At 42.0% G+C, this 22,364-nt stretch overlaps 1 protein-coding gene across 8 annotated transcripts in view; it reads right to left on the bottom strand.

The window, feature by feature from the left end:
- Nucleotides 1-22,364, bottom strand: part of EPS8 (EGFR pathway substrate 8, signaling adaptor) — a 147,480-nt gene that overhangs the window by 105,663 nt on the left and 19,453 nt on the right. For 5 of the 8 annotated variants that reach the window (XM_075440546.1, XM_075440529.1, XM_075440577.1 and 2 more), the window contains exon 2: nucleotides 5,116-5,260. The exons of 2 other annotated variants lie outside the window; for them this stretch is intronic. The gene's annotated coding sequence lies outside the window, so the exon portion shown is untranslated. Of the gene's footprint in view, nucleotides 1-5,108; nucleotides 5,261-22,364 lie in introns of all 8 variants that reach the window. One more of the 8 variants, XM_075440537.1, reaches the window with a different exon arrangement.

Raw genomic sequence — 22,364 nt, 5'->3', positions numbered from 1 at the left:
GTGAGAGGCCTTGCTGCTTTAAAAACTTTGATCTTTCAGTATGGCTGCAGTCAGGAACAAGACAACCCTTGTAGCCTCACAGATGAAACCACCAGCTATGACGGTCTCTGACCAGATGCGGAGCTGACACCGAACTGAATAAACTGAGTAATTCACACTTAAAAAAAAAAAAAAATCAGGAATTACGCAGCAAAATCGATATTTTAAACTCCACTGTGTTTGTCATGGCCACTGGATCATCTCTGAGTGACTCAGTTATTCCCAGAGTACTTCCTACAAGTTACGTATGGGGCAGCTTCACAGACATCGGGAGGGAGGGTAAATACGCAGGGAAGAAAAATCTCCGCGAGCTGCCTCAGGTGGCAATGCACTCTTGCCAGCCCTTGCTAGGGTTTTCTAGCAGGGGGGAAACAAATACAGTCTCCAAGACTTTCTTGAAGGCAATTGTTTACCTAGAAGTGATATTAATAAGATCTTTAGACAACTGTACAATCAAACTATACTTCTACCAATGTGACTTCATGAAAAAAGCACATAAATCTCATGTAGAATATTCCTATATGTATTCTATTTTTCACACAGTCACGTTTGTATCAACATGCAGTTGTTACATCAGATTTTCGTATCTTTGTACGAAAAACATACTTGTCTATTTTGAGCTGCAGTAAATTTAATAATAATTTGTTGTAATATTTATTGATAAAAGGAGAGTAAAAAGAAATTATGCTAACCCTCAGACACTCCCCACGTTTTTTCCTCATTATAGAAAATGTAATCTTTGCAATGGTAGGAAAAAAGAGCAAGCCCTCTCAGACAACAGCATTTCCCTCCTTCCTTCTACAGAGTACCTTTGTCAGTCTACTCCTCTGCCTACTATCCTTCCTCAGGCCCAGGCAACCACACAAAGCCCAGGTGTCACAAGCTTGTGCAAATCAGGTGTATCAGCTACCCTGCAACTCCCCTTCCATGCAATGGAAAAAAGCGACCGCTTGGCCATCACCCAGCCTCCTGCTACCTGGTACGAAAGCAGTGTCAGAACGTGACCAGCAGATTCACACCGTGTCATTAACTGACACTCTGAGACAGCAGAGTTCTGTTCTTTAACTCCTTTCGGGGAGCTGCTGCCCATTGCCAGGATACACGCGCTGATGCGGGGGCGAGAGGCCGCGCGCGCAGCAGCGTTGTTGCATCTGCAAGAACCAGGGCACGCGTGCACTCTTGCTCACGCACCCTCCTCCAAGGTTATTCATCACCACAGCAACCTCCCCAAACAAAGGTGGAAGCCAATTCAAACAGCCCTGTTCCTCTGATGACAAGGGACAAAAGGTGCTCTCTGCCTGCACCCTTCGGGGGGCTTGTTTGCTTGGGTTTGGTTTTATGCCATTAGATGTCATTTACTAATCTAATTCTCAGCAGCCCAGCATGCAGGCCCAGAGCCGAGAACGGCCGCACTTATGCATTAAATACAAATATTCTTCTATAGCTCTGGTTAAAAGGACAGAGAACTGGCTGATGTACAATTCCTTCTTGCCACATGGCTGAGCAAATGCCATACTCTATTACACACACCCGCCGTCACCCCACCTTCGCCGCACCCTCCTCTACGTACCAGGAACAGCTGCTGTAAAATAAACACCCCACCTAAAACCAAGAAAACCTCAACCTGTTTAACTAGCATTTCTTTCCTTCTCTCCCCTCACCGCTCCTTTTCCTCACACCCTCTTTCACTCCGTGGGAGCTTAATGATTTTGGACACGTTAAGAAAATCTGACCGAGACAGTGAAATAATTGTAAACTCAGCACAAACGAAAAGCAGAGTGTCTCTTCTCTCCCCAAATCCAGAAGGAACGAACCCCGATCCTTCTCCAAGTCACTTGAGAAAAGAGATTACTATCATCTGGAAATCTTTTCAACTACAAGCCAGGAGGAAAAAACCACTGTCTGTAATGACAAGCTGTCAACACTCGGCGAGGAACTTGGCTTTCATTCGTGACACTGATCCTTTGCCTGCAGAGCTGGGCACGTGGGCATCAGCAGCCATATCACAAGGCAATGAAAATACTCAAAATAACCAGATTTTTCTATTTCTCCAAAGGCAACTCCCCCATCTGAGCAGCCAGGTCTTGCATATCTTGATGTAAGAATGCCCTCCGTGTCTCCAGAATTTAAAAGATAGGGTAACCATGTGCTTTGAAATACGGATTAAAAAAAAATGTTCCTAGGAATCTTATTTTTTAAATGCACAGGTGACTGGAGCAGATAATAGTAAGTCTCAGAGGTTAAGTGCCCTTTACTCCCGTCAAGAAATAAGTTAACTTTTGCTACAGTACAACCACCAGAAATACCCATCTAGCTCCAGTTACTCCATAGAGCTAAGCAAAACCTATCCTAAACAAAAGAGTGTTTTGATTTAAATCAACTACTTACGCTAATATTTTCTTAAGTTTCAAAATATTAATTGATCACTGATCATTGCACATTTGCAGGCTTATGATGGTCTGCAATTTCTGTCAGCGTGTTTCAGCACCTCAGCAACATAAATAAACATCTGGGGCAGGAGACTCATTCACCTGATTCTGCAATATTTGTATTAGCACATCACTTTAATGTAACACTCCTCTGACAGCAGAGGATGCCTACAAGAACAAGAAATGCAAAAAAAAAAGATCCATAAAAAAAGTATGAAAAAATTCAGCTTAGAGCCAAAGATTAATCTGGAAGTTTCAAACGAGCACACTGCATTTGCAAAAAGCATCCAAGTGGGACTGAAAGCAAAGTGCAAAACACCATCTAACCCCAAGCGCAGGACACTCCACGTACGCTGCACTTGAAGCTCTGTGCTCCGTGACTACAGCACTCTCAGCAAAAGACAACGCTGCATTTGAGCTCACACACATTTCTTAAGTGCAGCCACAGGCAAACCCATCGAACTGGATGAATCCATAGCACAAAGTGTAAGAACGTCACACTGTAAACACAATTTGACGTGATAAGCAGGCGTTGGCTGACCTGATCTTTATTTGTGCAGTGAATTTTCAATGTACCTTGCTGATGAACATGGTTTTCAAAAGTTTCTCCACATGGAGATGCACTCCCATCCATACTAGAGGGGAGCAAAGGTTTTTGCCTTCTCCCCCATCCTGGCATTCAGGCTTGGGAAACAGACAGGGACCACAGATACAACAGAGAGCAACCAGTCTTAAAACTGGGACCTTCCTGATCAAGACATAGACATGCTTCCACTGTAAGAGAATAATTTTATCTACATGAAATTATCAGGTTTCTATAAAAATCTGTGGCCTCTAACTTCTAACAATCGAAAATACTTACTGGTGAAAAGAAGTGCACCTACACTCAGAAAATCAATGGCAACAATTTTAAAACCTCTCTCCTTCCAAGCTGCCAGAGTTAGCACTAAAGCTGTTCTATTATTCAAGCGCTGGGGTTCAGCATTCTCGAGCGGTGTAACAGAAATGCGCCTGCCTTCAGCGGATCCCAAGATAGCAGCTGTTACGCCCGAAGTGAAGCGGGGAGAAGACTGGTAATGAGAATGAGGGGAACTTCAGGACAGGCATCTTCCAACTTGCAAAAATAGAATGCATAAAAATTGTTTTTCCAAACTTTCCATTAATTAAAATATACTTGGTTTAGCCTGTTTTAACACACTAGTGGACCTTGCAATAATGTACTTGAGCTCCCTGTTCTGCCATTGCCTCCTCCAGCAGAAAGACAGAATTACCCTCATAATTTTTCAGGCCAGAGCAATTTTCCAGCTCTGCGGCTAATCAAAGTAGCACATACAGTTCAGTACAGCACCGACCTCCAGGTTTTTGTCCAAATATTCCAACAAGCGCTCTTAACAATGTGGTAAAAACCTGAAAGAGTTGGACAAGAGCCCAGGACACGTATCGCTCTTCCCACACCCATCATTACAGGGGGCTGCTTCTACCTTCTCAAGAAGATAACTTCCAGTGGTTCTGCTGAAAGCGCTGATCTTCAACTCTGGTATTCATGGGATATCAGATATTATCTGATGCTGAGCCGTATTGTGCTGACACTTTAATGGGACTTTATCCATGTAGAGAGGGGTTACTTCCCCCAGATTTCACAGAGATGCTTAGATGATTAGCAGTAGCTAAGGGCACATCTGCTGTTTTTAACAGCGAACGTGTGCTTTGCAGACCAGGCTGCATCTCCTTGATAATTCCTTGGCACAACACTCCTGGGAAGACAGCAGTGAGCCCAGCATGGACAGTGTCTTCAACAAAGCAGGGTGTTACAAGGTGCAAGGCAGCACTCCACACATTTGCTGTCAAAGAATCACAGCATTTCAGCTGCTGGAAGCAGCAGATTGCCACTGTTTTATCAAGAAAAACCACAGATGGGAGAAACCAACTGGAAATCACCTTCCCTTCAAAAAAAAATTGCTAGCTATTATCTTTTGCTGAGAGGGTATGTCTAGTATTGAACTGAAGATAGGATCATGCTTCAGAGGTCAAAACAAGCACAGTCTTTTCTTTACAAAGCATCTTCAAAAGGAAGCTGGGGACAAAGTTTGTCTGGACACAGCCACAAAGAGATTTAAACGGGGAAAGAAAAAAAAAAAACATGCACTTACACAAAAGGCTTTGAGGAGTTTCATTTTCTGTTCGGCTGGAATGGGAGCGAACAAGCACACACACACGCATTTTTAATCATCCTCATGTTAACAGCAGCCAGTCACTACTTCTGTTATCAGACCCCCACAGCTTGGGTTTCCAGGCTGTGAAGCGCTAAGGCAGAGGGTATAAAACCTGCTCTGATTAAAAAGGTATGGTGATAGCATCTAGTACAACACATCAGCTGCTACAGATTTGAAGTTTGGCCTCACCAGGATGTTAGTCAGTGGAAGGAGAGGGAAAAAAAAATACATAAACTTACAAACAAATAGTAAGGATTTCCTAAGATTAGCTGGTAGCCTGGATCACTCTCATTTTCTCTAAGCTTGTCAGTCACCCTCTGGGAAAAACAAGCAAGGCAGGCGAGCCTTTGCATCCAGAAACTTACAGTTTGCAACAAGGTGCCAGTTGTTAAAGAGACAGAGAGAGAGAGAAGCTGCGCTTACGTACAACTCACCAGTGACCACTTGCTCAAACGTCACGTGCCTGGGTTTAAAACTTCAGCCCGGGCAGATGCTGTCCCTGCCACTGCTTGATTCAGCTCAGGTGGCTAGCATCTCTCCAGAGCCACTCAAAAGGTGGCTGCCCAAAAGTACAAATCACTGGAAAAACAGAAAAGAAACAGGTTCAGCTTTGCAATTCTACTGCGCATTATACAATCCGTTAGACTTGCTAGGCGCCAACTTCTTAAAATGTGATTTCCCTTGCTGTATGAGAGGGAGAAGTAATTTCTGATTGGAGTTCATCCACTACTCTCAAACACGTGAACTTTCTAAACACCAGCAATAGCAAAAAGAACTCCTCCGTACGGCTAACAGGAACGTCATAGTCAGGACACCTGGACAGCTTCCAGCCAAACCCCTTCTTTCAAGCACAGCTTGCGGCTGGATCCTTCCTCACGGGCGAGGTGAGGAGTTTACAAAGCTGTGGAGCTGACAGGCTCAGCAGAACTGAGAAGGCTGCAAACCCAAATAGAAAGAGAGCGTAACATGTTTGTAAACACACTTTGTGGAAGCTGGGTCAAGCACAAGGGCGGAGGTATTGGTGAGAGTGGAGCCCTTTCCTCATCTCACATCCCTGTCCCTGTTGGGAAGCAATGGCTGCCCACGCAGCCCTTGCCCTCCCGGCACTCAGCCGTGGCCGAGGGTGAGCAGCCCACGGTTGCGCTCGCAAAGCACCAGCAGCCACGTGGCCCAAAGGGGACAGAGATGGGACAAAACCTGTTTGTACAGAGAGAAACTGGGGACAGCTCAAGAAACCCCCCGCAAACCAGTGGAGCTGGAGCCACGGGGCACGTGGGCAAGGAGGGTGCAGGAAAGGAAGAATAAAGTGAAAACCAAGATAAAAGGCAGAGGAAGGAGACAGCAAATGGTGTAACTTTTAATTTTTTTTTTTTTTTTGAAGGTGACGATTACGGTATTCTCTCATTTTCCCCTCTAATTTTGGCCACCCCTCAGTTTTGAATCTGACGTTCAAGAGTTCAGGCAAGCTTAGTCCGGTTCTGTTTCATTTCTTCAGTCACATCCAACACTCTGTTCTAGCCTGGTTGTACGTACAAGTCGCTTCCAGCTTCATAGCTGCACCATCCCAGGGGCTTACCAGCCCTTTAAATTTCACCAGACCTGCTCTATTTACAGTTGTATATTTGTTTGAGTTGCTCTCTGAGACATCATTTTGACATTATCCCAATTCTGTGACTTCTACAAGAGGTTCCATTCCCCTTCCCTTACAGGGTCAACCTTGCAGTGATGTTTTCCATTTTATGATAAATCCAATTAAAGATAATTAAAAAGTACAGATTGATTTGACCTAGCACCAGAATTAGGAAGAAGCAGTAACAGGTCAATCCAGTACCAAGGCAGTCAATCAAAATTGATCCAGTAGCTGCACATTAACATAGGGAGTAGTATATTGAGCTACTCTATGTACTGAACCTTATCAAGTTGCTTACTAATATGACCAGATTATAGTGGTGGTTTATCTGTTAATCACCTGATTCTGTCAGAAACCTAAAATTCTAATATTTTAAGGGCAGATAGGCAATTGATGGTTTACAGACCAGGAAATCCACACTCAAGAAAAGACAACACATGGGCACAGCACATTAAGATAGCACAGGCTGCCTTCCATCCGTATCTCGTTTCCCAGCCACAAGCCTCGGCCTTTCCCAGCTCTCTGGCCTCGGGAAAGACCCTCTACCCCTCCATGCCCATGTTCTCCCTTACAAAACATTACAAAACATCTTAACAAAATGCAAGTGCAAGGGATGAGGAGCACTCCAAGAGCCAGGTAAGGTTAGTAGCAAATCAAATTTTCGAGGAACCAAGGTCAAATGTTGAAAAAGCAGAAGACCAAAAAGCCTTCAGGAGCAATCACAGCGAGACTTTTGAGTGTAGGTCTCTGTCTCTCAAAAGGGTAAGGGGACAGACACAGGCACCTGAGGATGCACCACAGAGGAAAAAGGGACATGCTCAAAAGTCACCTTTTCTTTTCCAATAGTAACTTCTAATCTCAGTAGTTCTTACACAGAATTTCATTTTTCTCAGTAGTATGGAAGAACTAAAAAAACCTGCTAAGAAAAGAAAGTAGCAAACACTAGCACATTCGTTGTTTCCAAGCTCCTTATCTCCAAAATTTGTGACAGGTTTGGAGATTCTCATCTGAAAGCCAATGTAAAACAGAAAAGGAAAAAACAGATTTCACTGGTGAGTCTCAGAGCTCTTCCTTGCTAATGTGATTTTACTGTTGGCAGCCCTGGACGTGAGCACAGTTAATGAATAATGACTGTGCAAACAAAATATCAGATAGTGATGGGAGGGGGAGAGAAATAATTGCGTGGGTGGCTTGGATTGGATTTGGCATCAATTAGAAAAATTGATGACCTTTTAATTATAGGAAAAAGGCTTTGCTAGAAAGATAAGACAGATGTGACAATCAAAACACTTTAGTCTTTGGATTTAAATGTATGGAAATGAAAAGTTTGCAAGGCTGGGTTTTTCAGTGTGTTTTCTTTCATAATAAAAATTTTAGCTCTTTGTCAAAAATTACATCTGAGTGTGTGTGTAAACCTTCATCTCACTTCAAAGCTGTTACAGTAGAGATTTGTTCAGACAAATGCTTTTATCACTCTCTGGGAATATCATTTTCTACAGGTAGGACTGTCTCCTACAATGTACAAGGTATCTTTCATTTCCCTTCTAGTAAGAGCCCAAGTCAGTAGCAGTTGCGGCTGCTTGAAGAATCAGTCCAATAACCTATCAACATCACTTAAGATCCTCCCCTAATTGGTTCCATTGAATATATTATCAAAAGAGGGCACTAGAGATTGGTCCCCGTTTGATTAAGGTTGCACAGTGCATGATGCTTTCCCTGCTCTTATTCGTAATTCCAGCAGCTCATGTCAGCTTCTCACATGGGAGAAATGCCCAATATAAGCACATGAAATGCGTTGTCCTCAGTACTCCTTTAGTAACCCAGAAGAGGTTAATAATATCCTTTAAAAAAAGAAATGTTAAAAAAAAGGGAAAAGGACATCTCACTACAAAACTCACACACAATTCCTCAGCTACCCAATAAAGAAAAATCCCTCACAGTTCTGAATATTTCACTGCTACTCTGTACTTCTACAGCTCTTTGTCAGTAACACCAACAATCACACAACCCATATTTACACAATCATTTCTAAAATGAGATACAATCACTTCTGAACAAGTGCTATTTTATAAAGAGCGTTTACTATCCTACCATTTATAACCACCATTTCAATCATTCAACATCTTATACCAACAGATCTCAAACACTGTTTAGCAGACATAATCGTATTGCCCAACTACCTCTGCAGAAGTGGCTTTCAAAGTGAAAGCACAATCATGCAAGGCAGAATTTATCCAGGAAATAGGAACAGCGATACTTAATCTTGCAAAATAACCGAGAGATAATTTAAAGTAAGGTATCTACAAAGAATAGCGTCTGTGCCAAGAGATTGTTTGTATTGGTTTTGCAGTGAGGGGACGGAATGTTCTCTTCCAAAGAGCCACAAAACAAACTTCCTGAACTAATGTGAGTTTTCTTTTTGCTTGTATTTAATCCAAGTAAGTGCAGCCTGGCCAGACTCACTTAATAAGAAAGAAAAAAAAAAGTCAATTAACTTGGCACAGCCTTGTCTTGAGAAAGCACATCACACCCTTCAAGGTAAGTGGAACCGGCCACCTGAACAGACATGGAACCACTGCTGCTCTGTGAAATCAGTAAGAGCCTGGAAAGGATTTTTCTGCACCATTTTGTTTTAAACCATTTTTTACATATCATTCTAAGCAGCTTTGATCAACTCTTTTGGTTTTTTCTTCTTTTATTTTTTCAATACTAGGATCTCGATGTACACCAGTAGGGTTTAAGAATGTGGAGACAAGAGATGCAGCATGTTGAGCTGGTAAAGAAGCATGGGACAAAGAATTTGAAGTCATCCAATACCAGTTTATTTAACATAACACTTTGTTCCTAAATCAGTCATACATGTCTTCTAGCAAAACAAGACAAAAAAAAAAATAAAAAAAGAAAGAAAGAAAGAAAACAAACCCCAGAAAAACCCAACTTCAGCTCAGCTTTTACCTCCTTTTGCCTTTCAGGAGCTGATGGGTAAGTCCACAGGGAAAAAATTCTTTGCAAGGCAAAGAGAAAAGGATTACTGTTAAGGTCAAGAGAGACAACGTATCATTTAGTGTGATGTTTTTGTAAACTTTGTTTAGAAATAGTAATCGATTTAAAATTTAAAAAAAAATTATATACACCCTCTACCCTATGTGATGACATTGAGCCCCCCCAAAAAACATGCTGCTGTCTAACTCTACAACAATTCTGTTTACATCTACATTTCTGAAAGATTCCTGACTAACAGAAGTTCTCATTTCACAAAACATACAATGCAAAACTACTTCCAGAGCCACTAGAAGTACAGTTTCTCCCACCAGTGTACCGCAGGCGTATTTGCCACACAAATGCCCATCTCTTCTCAAAGTCTCATGGGCTAAGGTGCTGCATCATTTTGTCTGAAACAGGCAGAATGCCAAAAGAGGTGGAAAACTCCAAACAACTCGTATATGAGTCAGCCATTTCTTAAAAGACTGTGTTCAATAACACAATTTCAAAATGCTGCACTACAAACCCACTGCAGAAGAGTCATCTTAAATAGACTGATAAAATATGCCCTAGAACTGGGAAGGATATAAAAAAAAAGACAGAAAGCTGATGGAAAGACAATAGAATGGCAAGACATATTTAATGTTACTTATACTGAGTCAATATAAATCTGAGTCAGGTGTCTAAAAGTTGTCCATCCTCATTGCTACAGAAGCTCAAAGTTGCTATAGAACCATAGAATCATAGAATGGTTTGGGTTAGAAGGGACCTTAAAGATCATCTGGTTCCAACCTCCCTGCCATGAGCAGGGACATCTTCCACCAGACCAGGTTGCTCAGAGCTCCATCCAACCTGGCCTTGAACACTGCCAGGGAGGGGGCAGCCACAGCTTCTCTGGGCAACCTGTGCCAGTGCCTCACCACCCTCATGGTGAAGAATTTCTTCCTAATATCTAATCTAAATCTGCCCTCTGATAGTTTACAGCCATTTTCCCTTGTCCTATCACTATACACACTTGTGAAAAGCCCCTCTCCATCCTTCCTGTAGGCCCTCTTCAGGTACTGGAAGGCTGCTCTAAGGTCTCCCTGAAGCCTTCTCTTCTCCAGGCTGAACAGCCCCAACTCCCTCAGCCTGTCCTCGTAGGAGAGGTGCTCCAGCCCTCTGATCATCTTCATGACCCTCCTCTGGACCCACTCCAACACACCCATGTCCTTCCTATGTTGCGGGCCCCAGGTTTTTTTATTATTATTATTATTACTGCTCTTTGAATGTTTATACCTTCCTTGGTTCTCTACTTTAACACCAGACTTGGTTGATTAAGAGCTGTTGGATGATTTCAGTGGCTATTTACTTGTCACTGTCGTCTTCTTTACTTTTGCCTTTCTCCCAGCTTCAACTACTTGCAGGGTGAACAATGACATACGTTTTACTTTTAGGTTCCTCCTGCTACTATGTTTAGGTTTCAAGCTCTGCAAGGATTAAGTTTGTTCATTTGAAAACCAGTCAGTACCATTTTTATTTTGAAATAGGAAACAAGTTGTATTAGTCTCAGGTTTTATAAAAGTTGTTTTCATACGTTTAACTTGGTTCCTCTTCTAAACTTTCATGCATAAAAGTTACACTGGCAAATATATTAACATATAAACCTCTAGTCTCCCTACCAGAAGCGTATCTTGGGAGCATTCCTAAAATTATTCTTTTTTTAAATGGAAGAGAGATTTATTAATAAAAGACTCATATGGTTAAATTTCTGCCTTTCTGAAGTCAACAGATGGTTGGTCTTATATTTCGACAGACGCAGAATTTCTTGTTAGCGCTACAGAAGACAAATCTGTTTCTTTAGAATACACGCATGTGGTAAGCAAACAAAACTGAGAGCAGCACATTATTCAGGAAGATTAGATTATTGTCTTCAAATACCGTTACAGACTTTAAAAGCATGTGCATTGAGGGTATTGCAGTGGGGGACAGACAAGTGGATGTTCGTGGCTCGAGCATAAATTCCCCACCAACTCCCGTGAAGGGAGATCGTAAGATTGTGAACACACTTAAAAACTACATCAACTCTCAGACCTTTGTCAAGGACTGATGTAACTTAAAAGACGTGGGGGAAGCATCACATGTGGTATCAGAAAAAGCAGTAAGCAAAACAATTTGTTGTTTTGGAAGGGAGCAGGGGGTGCGAGAAGGAGAAGGTGTCTTTCTAGTCGCTCTGAAGGGTGTTCAGAGCAGAGCCGCTCAGCCCTTGATTCCCAGACTTACCACATCCAATGTGAGCTGAAGAGCCTTTTAAATACCAATTTCCAGATACTACCTTGTGGCAAGAATACTCATCATACCCCTGCTCACCTTGCAGACAGCTTGCATTCCCCCTGCACTACCCAAAGACATTTCATTTATTTCATTTTCTTTCTTCCCACCACCGGCTTAGAAGGGGATGTTGTTTGCCACAGGTGCTCAGAGCAGCAGAAACTAGACCGTGAAAAGTAACTGTGTTAGTTCTTCTGGCTGAGTTTTTTTTGCTCAAATTTCCTGTTCAGCAAAGGGGAAAAAAAAAACAACCAGATGACATTCCACAGAAATAGAGAAACAAAGAGGATATGCATGAACTGGGGTAAAACGACTTCCATCCTTCACATATCTCAGCGCTAGACCCTACCAAAACATCCACTGTCCTCAACAAAGGACAAATGAACTTTTCCAGATGCTCGCTGTCAAGCCCGTCCTTTGCTAGCCCTCTTGTAAAATGAGAGCTGAAATAATCCAGGCAACTGTCCCACCGTAGCCTGAAAAGTCAGGTCCCTCTTATTTTTTCAGAAAGGCAAAGCACGCTGCACAAAACGCCCAGTATTCACACTGAAATTTAACAAATAATCTTGTTTATAACATTTGCGAATCTTGCCTTGTGTAAATTTATTATAGCTCATTTGTCTTGTGAGACCTCTAGAGACGTGGACGAAGGAAGGCAAAAATAGGAATCCCTTCACAAGGAGAAGGATGGGGAAGCAGCACGAAGGAGCAGTCAGTAACTAGATGCTTAAGAAGAAAAATCATGGCCAAAAGGTGAATGACTGAACATTTGGTTCAGACTGGTATAAATTTAAGACTGTGCAGTTACTAGTCCTTCCTGAACCCGACACTTCCTAACTCTGTTACCACATATGAAAACTGTGTCATCAGGAAGACGCTGAATCTTCTCTGTTTATCAAGCAAAGCACAAAAATCAGGCAGCCTTTTGAAATCACTTCTACAATGAAAAGCACAGAGGTTTCCACATCAATACACCTACAGAATTCCACCACATTATCGCCGCTATGGAAATAAAAGTTACTTAAAGCACAGCTTGTAGTAATAAATCAGGTTTAGGGCCAATAATTTTCTCTTTGTAGCTGAGGAGCAGGGGCAGTTTCCTCATCATGATGTAATCAGAAGTTGCTTCCAAGCTATATTGAAACTTGGATTCATGAAATTTTTATCTCCAGAGAACACAGAGCACACCACAGACATGGCCTCTGAAACACCTCAAAACTCAAGGAGGAGTTTTTTTCCCTACACTCAAACACATCAAGTCACGTTGTTTATACTCAATAATAAAACCAGATCCTCTTCATCAGCATGTGCTATCCTCTCTCTGGGAATCACAAATAGGCGCAGCATCAAGACTATGGATGCCACAATTTTCAGTTCATCTCCCTATCTTCTCAAACACCATTTCCTACCTATGCCTTTACACTTATCCCTAATTAGAATCACTGATGTTAGAGCTCATCTAGTCCACTGGGGTCACAGCACTGCACCGTAAGCGATATTTTCCCGTCTCTCCTGATATTGCCCATCAGGGTAATAAAGCTTCTGTTCTAACCCAAAGCAACCTGTTAACACAACTCAGCAGCTAATAATTTTTTTTCTTCTACTCCATTATTGGTATTGACCACAGTCTTTGAACTCATTATTATTTTCTGTATGACCTTTACTTCATTAATTAATGCTTTATTCAAATTTAATGTGCTTCCTTGTATTGTGTTCCAAGTTAAATCATCCTAAAAAATCAATGTGACTATGAAAAGCAAGGTTTGCAATAGCTTTTATTAGTCTAGTAATGCAGCTGGGGGAAAAAAAAAAAAAGAGAGCAAACCTGTTTTCAGGCCAACTACCAGGTCTAAGAAAAAAGAGAAATGTTATCTTCATCAAAAGAAGAATCAGAAACCTAATAGTCTGCCTAATCTGCAACAAGGACAAGGTGGTAATTTTCTTGGGGCCACTGCTTCTTCAAAAGAATCTGCAGTTCTCCAAACAGAGCATAACTACTAATTCCTACAAAAACCAGACTCAAACAACAGAACATATTTTTATAGTACTTATCACTACCACTTTACTTCTATTGTTAGTTCCCAGTGCACTAGTACACACCAGCAGGAGCAACCCAGTCCGGATCAGGACTCTGGGCAGGACAGAGCTCGCAGTAGTCTGAAAGGCAGGGATTTCTGGAGACCTTGGGCTAAATATTCTCCTCAGATCCCACGTAAGAATAACAAATACGATGGTTTCTTTGCTGCACGTCAAGGCGCCCTAGCTCTGTTTCCTGCAAGTGATGACTGGTACCAATGACGGCCAAGCACTCAGAAGGAGCCCTACAATGGACAAGTATAAGGTAGTATTCCTTTAATGAATTTCTCCCAAGTCTCCTCTAGGAATCAGCTTTCAAAAAGGTCCCACTTCTTAAGAAAAACAAAGAACAATAAAACCCACCACTTACCTCTATAATGGTTTTCTTGCTAATGTTTCTTTTATTGAAGACTATTAAAAGGCAATGTTTGCAGTAATGTCCTGCAGTAATGCCCTTCTACAAGACAAGGGTGTACAAACAGGAAATCCTCATGTTTAAATATTTAAAGTGTCACCTTCCAACTTCCGTAAGCATCTCTCCTCCTCTGTTTTATAATTTCGGAACAAGAGTGCTTGTCCTTGATCTGATCCCAGTTTCATTTTGACTTTCTTATATCATCTCATCTGCATTTTTATTTGTCTTACTAATAAGGAGCTGATTCTGCAATGCGGCACGTGTAAGTACAGATGTCTAATTAACATTCATTTTAGGCCAAGAGGAGGATTTACACCACAAACAAAAAAAAGCCTAATCCTGGGCTAACTGATCATATGCAAAAACAAACATGTAAAAAAGCCCAACCTCCCTGCAAAGTAAAAAAAAAACCCCAAACAACTAACACATAAACAAAAACAAACCATCATGGTTAGATGGACATTTTTCCCTGGCTCTGTGCTAAACTACCTGCAAACCCCTTGTATTTCCACACCGTTTTTGCCTAACAATTATGGCAAAAACACAGAATCATAGAATGGCTTGGGTTGGAAGGGACCTTAAAGATCACCTAGTTTCCATGCCCCTGTCATGGGCAGGGTCACCTCTCACCAGACCAGGTTGCTCAAAGCCCCATCCAGCCTGGCTTTGAACACTTCCAGCCAGGCGGCATCCACAGCTTCTCTGGGTAACCTGTGCCAGTGCCTCATCACCCTCACAGTAAATAATTTCTTCCTTGTATCTAATCTCAATCTATCTGCTTTCAGCTTGAAGCCTTTACCCCTTGTCCTATCACTCCATGCTCTTGTAAAGAGTCCCTCTCTGGCTTTGTTGCAGGCCCCTTTCAGGTACTGGAAGGCTGCATAAGTTCTCCCTGCAGCCTTCTCTTCTCCAGGCTGAACAACCGCAACTCTTGCAGCTTTTCCTCATAGAAAAGGTGTTCCATCACTCTGATCATTTTTGCAACCCTCCTCAGGACCCACTTCAACAGGTCCATGTCTTTTCTGTGCTGAGGGTTCCATAGCTGGACACAGCACTCTGGGTCTCACCAGAGCGAGTTAAAGAGGCAGAATCACCTCCCTCAACCTGCTGGCCACGCTTCCTTTGATGCAGCCCAGGATACGGCTGGCCTTCTGGGCTCCGAGTACACACTGTCAGGTCATGTTTCTCATCAATCAGCACCCCCAAATCCTTCTCCTCAGGGTTGCTCTCAATCTATTCTCTGCCCAGCCTGGATTTGTGCTTGGGATTGCCCCAACCCATGTGCGGGACCTTGCACCTGACCTTTTTGAACTTCATGAGGTTTGCACAGACCCACCTCTCAAGCCTGTCAAGGTCCCTCTGGATGGCATCCCTTCCCTCCAGAGCGTCAACCACACCACACAGCATGGTGTCGTCGGCAAACTTACTAAGAGTGCATCTAATCCCACGGTCCATGTCGCTGACAAAGATGTTAAACGGCACCACTCCCAATACTCACCCCTGAGGAATGCTACTCATCACTGGTCTCCACTTGGACATCAAGCCATTGACTGCAAATCTTTGCGTGCAACCATCTGGCCAAATCCTTATACATCAAATCCATGTCTCTCTAATTTAGAGACAAGGACGTCATGCAGGACAGTGTCAAACGCTTTGCACAAGTCCAGGCAGATGATGTCACTTGCTCTTCCCTTATCCACCAATGCTGTAACTCTGTTGTAGCAGGCCACCAAATTTGTCAGGCAAGATTTGCCCTTAGTGAAGCCCTATTTGCTGTCGCCATTCACCTCCTTATTTTCCATATGCCTTAGCATAGTTTCTGGAGGATCTGCTCCATGATCTTGCTGGGCACAGAGGTGAGAGTGACTGGCCTGTAGTTCCCCAGGTCTTTCTTTCTACCCTTTTTAAAAATGACCTAATACGTATCGACATCATAACCTAAAGCAACACAGCGAGACAAATTCAGAGCCACACAGCCAGAATAAGGACACTAAAGATCTACATGACCAAAAGGAACTTTTGTGCGTCCCATCCAGAGGAAAAAAAATCCATGAAAGCTAGAGAAAAGCTAGCCCATTAACTTTCCCAAGAATGCCTAAAATTTTGTCTTGCCAATATCAACAAAGTATTTTTATTGTGTTTGGTTTTGTTCACTGCATAAAGTCATGTATTATCATTACCAATGCTTAGCACACTCAACCATAAAATCCCTCTGAACAAACAATCCCTAATCCAATGTTTCATCATTTTAATCTTACCATCAGATTTCTACTGGGGAAAATCAATAAATAAAACCAGAAATTTGCTCTAACCATTTAAAATAATGTTCATCACCTTGTTACTTTATGTATTCAAAGCTACTTTTTAGTCTCGCAACCGTGGCCATAAAATATCACGTTCAGGGTGCTGAATCAAAAAACAAAACAAAGCCCCAAACTGGTAAACAAATTCAAGAAAAATGTGAATAAAATAATGTTCGCTGTAGGCGAAAAGGTTATGCCACCACTTCGCATGGACCAATAAACTCAGGGCCAAAATGCAAAAGTTAAGATAGGAGGTTGTAACAAAAATGCTGACAACACGGCTACCACTAAGCGCATCTCATACACCTACATTGGCAGGCTTGGAACAAAAGGAGAAAATTTTTTGCTGTGTTCAGAGTAGGCTTAGTGCAAACCCACGAAGCTGCTCGGCACAACAGTTTTTTTCTCTTGCTCACCGTATCTGTCCCCTTTCACAGAGCAGAAATCCGGCAATATATCCCACGGAGTAGGGCAATCCTGCAGCCTCAACATCTGCAGAGGACAACAGATGTATCCCAAACTGAAGCTGCCTGTTTGGCAGAAAGGAAAGTAGATTTTTCTGCTGGTAGAAGCAAGAACATAGCTCTGCTGAGGTGGGTGAAGCCTCAGCAACCAAGGCTGAGGCAACCAAGATGGCAAGGGCCCAGTCTTAAACTCTTACTAGACACACAGGATTGCCTGTGTATACAGAATGGTCTCATGTGTTGGGATTTTAAGTAAATGTTAACAGTGTCTGTGTCATGGCAATTTATTAGATAGCCTGATAAACCACAGCATCATTTCTTCACAGAACTGGGCTCAGCAACCTGCTCAGAAGCCTACGAAAGAGAAGGAGAGTGGCTGGATGCCCACCAAATCTCTCAACCTCTGCTACGGCAAAACACATTAAAGCAAAGAAAGGGGAAAATTTTGGCAACTCTCTGGGAAGTTTCAGTTTCTTTGGAACATTACAAAAAACAGAGAAGAGAGACACCCCTTTTTAAGCCTAATGAAGAAAGTAACAGTTACCACCCTAACTGGAAGCTGACCTTTACCAACTGTTTTGCAGGAGACGTGAGGAGGTGAGAAACTCTAGAAGCCTCTCCAGTATATCAGGTAACCCACTGCATTATTTACATAGCCCAAGCAGTGTTGTTTGTCTTTAACTTCCAAACAATTTGTGTACCCTTATTAGAGTTTAATAATAAAACCACAGTTTCCCTCTGTTTGCCAGGATGAAATAAAGATTGCTAAAATAAAGGAAGGATGCACATGGGAGATGCACAGGGACAGGCAGATGGAGAAACCTTTCGATGCATCAAGATCATACTCAGGAGGAAACAGTTTCATTTCCCAGGAGGCTCAAAACACTGCTGTCAGTATCCAGCTATGCAAAAATAAAAAACAAAACAAACCCCACCAAACATAAACCAGCTACTTCAGCTTGACCACCTAGGACACAGACCTATGAAATATGTAAGTTATGTCAGTGGAGCACACCAAGCACACCCTGCGCAAAAAAACTCCCTTCCTGCAAGCTTCTAGGAACTGTTTTAAGACTAGATGAATGAAGAAATGGGCCAAGGGAAGAAGTAAATGACAGCCTGTAAGTAGGGTGTTTAAAAGAAAGACCAATGCTAATATTGTCTTTCACAGCTCTGGAGCACTGAAATCTAACTTAATGAAAAAAAAAAAAAAAAAGCCAGCAATGTCTGTTTGTGCACAAATTTTCTTATGAGACATAAAAAGAAGAGATATGAAATAATGCTAAACACATTCTTCAGAACCAGAAGGGAAGAGATGCCTTCTTGTTGTGAAAGAGGGCAACACTGGCCTGATGAAGACCTGTATTTAGAAAAGCTTCCATTGGATTTAAATCAAAAGAGCAATTTTCCTCAGAAACAATCAATAAACCAAGAGATACAAAACTGATGTCTTTTTTATTAAAATGCAGACATTCTCAGAAGGTTAAGTAATTCTGCATGGTCTCACACATCTAAGGATTTCTAGTGCAAGGTTTAAATGAAAAATTTACGTCAACTTGAGAATATACACAAAAACCAAAAACAGTAGCCACTTACATATGTATCACTTTTAGCTTTGTCCCCGTCTAGCATACAGAAACATCCACTATAGGAATTTTGTTTCTAATATTAATGTTACCATAACACAGTTGCAAATTTGATCAACACAATTTACAGGTTTAGCAAGACAAGTTGGGTTTATCAAATGAGATTTCAACCTACTGGTCTGAAAAATACTCTTCCCATGAAGACATAAGAACAGTCGTCAGTGTATTACTGAAACCCTGCTTCGAGTCTAAAAAAACTAAGTTAAAATGTATTTACAGAAATGGGAATTTAAAACGTATTTACATTTTAACCAGAAAAAGTAACAGTCGTCTTGTCTAATGATCCTTGCAAGTTTTAAACTCTACAATATTATTATTATGCTTCTTTTTTTTTGGCCCCTCCTATCGCGTGCTTAAATTTAATTAAGATTAATTTGATTTACTGGCCCTCTAGGAATTGGACAAACATAACTCACATATTAGGCTGAAAATTCAAGTTTTGATTAATGGGCTTAGGCAACTCCATAGGGACCCTTAAGTCCTTAAAAAAGTTAATCCTCATGTAAGTGTTGCAGCTTCAAACTCTGGCCTCTTCAGTGAGAACGTGCTAAACCCTTTCCCCACTCAAAGGAAAACAAAGAGGTGGCAATTCTCTGCAAAGAATTAACAGAATAATAGCTGGACGTATACTGAAAAGATTCTTTGTCTTGAAAGGCACAAATGCATCTCTCTGCATAAGAGATGACTGTGTTCACTGGAGCACTGCTTATTCTGTTACACTAAATATTGCCTTGGGACCTCAACGAGCCATGAGGTGGCAAGGCTACATGCCAATTTATTAAGTTACTTCAGAAGAATGGCGCTTAGGCCAGGATTTCGAAGTTCTAAATCTTTCTTTACAGAAAATTAATGCAGATGCAGGATAACTTTGAGTACAGCAGCAGAATAAAGAGAAAGTACTCCGTCTGTGCACGTTATCTTCTTCTACTTGAGACTCAGGTAGCTGTTCCACTGAAACACGACACACTTCACCTACAGTATAAAAACACCTAAGTACTTGTCTGTAATAGCTGTAAGTTTTATTTTGTATAATATTCATAAATTAACCAGGCAAATATTTGCACAGTAGCGATGCTGGGCCAGTGACTTCCCAAGCTCCCCCCATTTACCCTTGTGAAAGCAGCGAGACTGATACACTCCACAGCCTGCAAAGCAAACACTAGAGCAAATCCTCTCAGGAAAACGAGGCAGGAAGATGCTATATTTATAGAAATGGGAGTTTAAGTCACTTGGTTCACTTTTTTAACCACTCGTTATTTATACCAATACCAGCAATAGTGGAATGGCTGCTGAGGAGACCAAGGCAAAAAAGTTGTGAGCACAGTGTTGTCAACACGCAGCTGGGAACTCAAATGCCTCCTCCCTGGTCCCGCAGCGAGTAGCAACTGCATGGCGAAGCTCTGTCCCCAGAATGCTACTGATTTACACGAAACTGCCAGAAATGAAGACTGCTTTCAGTGGGCAAAACCAAACACAGTAGGCACAGACGGATTAAAAAAAGAAATGCGCATTACCAAGCTGCAAAAATACTGCAGCAACAGGAAAATGAGAATACTGTGTGCATTCATCTGTGTTCCTGAGGGAAGTAAAAATGTTTTGCATACAAGACCTACTCAGAGACATAACAATTCACAGAATTAAAAACATGACATATTTTTAAGTCTAATTCTTTTCTAGGTACTTGAAGTGCATTTTTGTTTGCACTACAACCACACAGTGCTGATACAACAAAGCAACTGTCAGCCCTGTAAATCATAACTCTAAGTTCCAGCAAGACATGATTATGTGTTATTCAGGTTACTTGTGGATTCTTCTTGACAGTGTGAAAGCTGGCAGTCCTCTAGCCAGGCAGGAAAATAATAACCTCCTCATGCATCAATGCTTAGACAGTTCCTAAAAATCTAACTTTAGCTTGGCATATTGTTTTTTAGAAATCTGCAAATCCTCTACGATTTGACAGATTCCAGTATTTTTTTCCCTGTGAATGTTCTTGCAAAACCAAGGCTGAAAATCACATTCCTCTGTCACAGCCCGATGGAGAACTTCTCATCCGAGCCATGAAGCCCAGCTCAGCACTTCCCAGCGCAAGCACTGGGACACGGCAGCAGATGCAGGAGCTCCGCTTAGCTTGTACCCACCAAGGAAGAAAAGACTAATATTGAAGAGTCTGTACTTCTTATTTTTCCCTTTTGTAAACTGTTACAATCCCCATGTTTCTCTCCATTATTTTCTAGGTTAAGCAAGACTGCAGAAGAAGGAATGGGCTGGACCAATGTTTCCCCCTAAATCTGCATGAGGGAAGGGAAGGATCTATGGCCTTACACAGTTATTCTCAATCCGTGTCCCAGGGGTATAAACTATACCTGTTCTACCTAACTGAAGGGTTATTTGCAATCAAGTCAGGACTGAGATGCAAACCATAAACAACAGATTTTTAATTATAACTATGTAAAATATTACCCCACTCCCAACCATCAAAGATCATAAAAGGAAAGAAAAAACAACCGTGGACACGCACAGTAACTCCTTTTCCCCCACCTCCAGGAAAAGCAGAAAGCTGACTACGAGCCTAGGTTTTTAAAACACTTTCTGTTTGCCTCCTCTTGAGGGACATTTCCAGAGAAAACAAATGACCTATGGTTTTCAAGTTGGTAACAGAGCTGGTTTGCAAGCATGTCTCTGCATAAGGCCTCAGGTCACCACCCTAAATTTCATCGTATCTCTAGCCTTGAGCGAGTTCAACCTGTTTACTAAAAGTGTCTCCAAAAAAAGAAAAGGAAAAAAAAAAAAGAAAAACCACAACAGAACAAAAATAATCCCCCAAATCTGTCGGGGAATATTCTCTAAGGGCAAAGAGGATCTGGCAGTGTTAGCTGAGAACTAGATTCCCCCCTGTGCTATCCTGGCAAATGGAAGCTATGGAGCTTTTCTCTCCCTGAATAAGGAAAACGGCCTCTTACTTATCACAAATTCATGGAAACCCCACCATGAGCAGGGTCCAAAGAAAGTTTGGGCTCAAGAAAGATCCATCTGCTCTTTACTTTTTACCCCATAGGCGCCACAGCCATCACTCCATTCTGCAAATAAACTGCTGATGAGAAGCAGGCAATAAGAAGCTGGCAGCTGGAACTGAATAAATATTTACAGAAGTCCCAATATACCTAGCAGAAATCTTACAAAAGTCGAATGTAGCAAGCTAGTGGCATTTGACCATGGTAAGAAAGACTTAAAGAATTTTTGGCATTATCAATTAGTCTGGGTGCATCTTGACTGAATTTGCACATGAAATACACCTACAACCAGCAACAGAGGTTGTTGTCCCTCCCAGCCTCTCCTCTCCCTCACCCAAAGCTAGTCCAGAACACGAGACCCGCTGCTGTCTCCGAACAGCTCACAGATGGTGCTAAACCCCTCAGCTAGACTGTAAAGAAACCCAAACCCCAACACCACAATTCAATCCAGCTGCAAGCTCAGAGAGGCACCCAGCCCATCATCTGTGATCCAGCCTGTGCTCTGCTCTGTTGACTGCCTGGGGGCACCGATGGGGCTGGCCCACAGCCCTACCACAGAACGAGTGGTAAAACATCACCCAAAATAGGAGAGAACATCTTACACAGAAGAAGGAACAGAGCAGCCATCACATTCTTGCATATGGGAGATGCCTGCATCTTAAAAACCAAGACTCTTTTGATTAGAGCTTGGCAAAAAAGCATAAAAATCAAAGAGAAGGGAATTATTCTTACTGGATAATGCAAAAATATTTACACAATGGTTCCTAACAGTTCATCCCCCTCAAGATTTCCTCCGTTCCTTAAAGTGTATATGCAGCCCCTTTCACTGCTTCGGACAGGGGTGAT

Source organism: Opisthocomus hoazin, chromosome 1 (genome assembly GCF_030867145.1).
Source record: "Opisthocomus hoazin isolate bOpiHoa1 chromosome 1, bOpiHoa1.hap1, whole genome shotgun sequence".
Taxonomy (NCBI): Eukaryota; Metazoa; Chordata; class Aves; order Opisthocomiformes; family Opisthocomidae; genus Opisthocomus; species Opisthocomus hoazin.
Note: the sequence above shows the minus strand (reverse complement) of the source record. Positions and strands in the feature narration are given on the sequence as shown.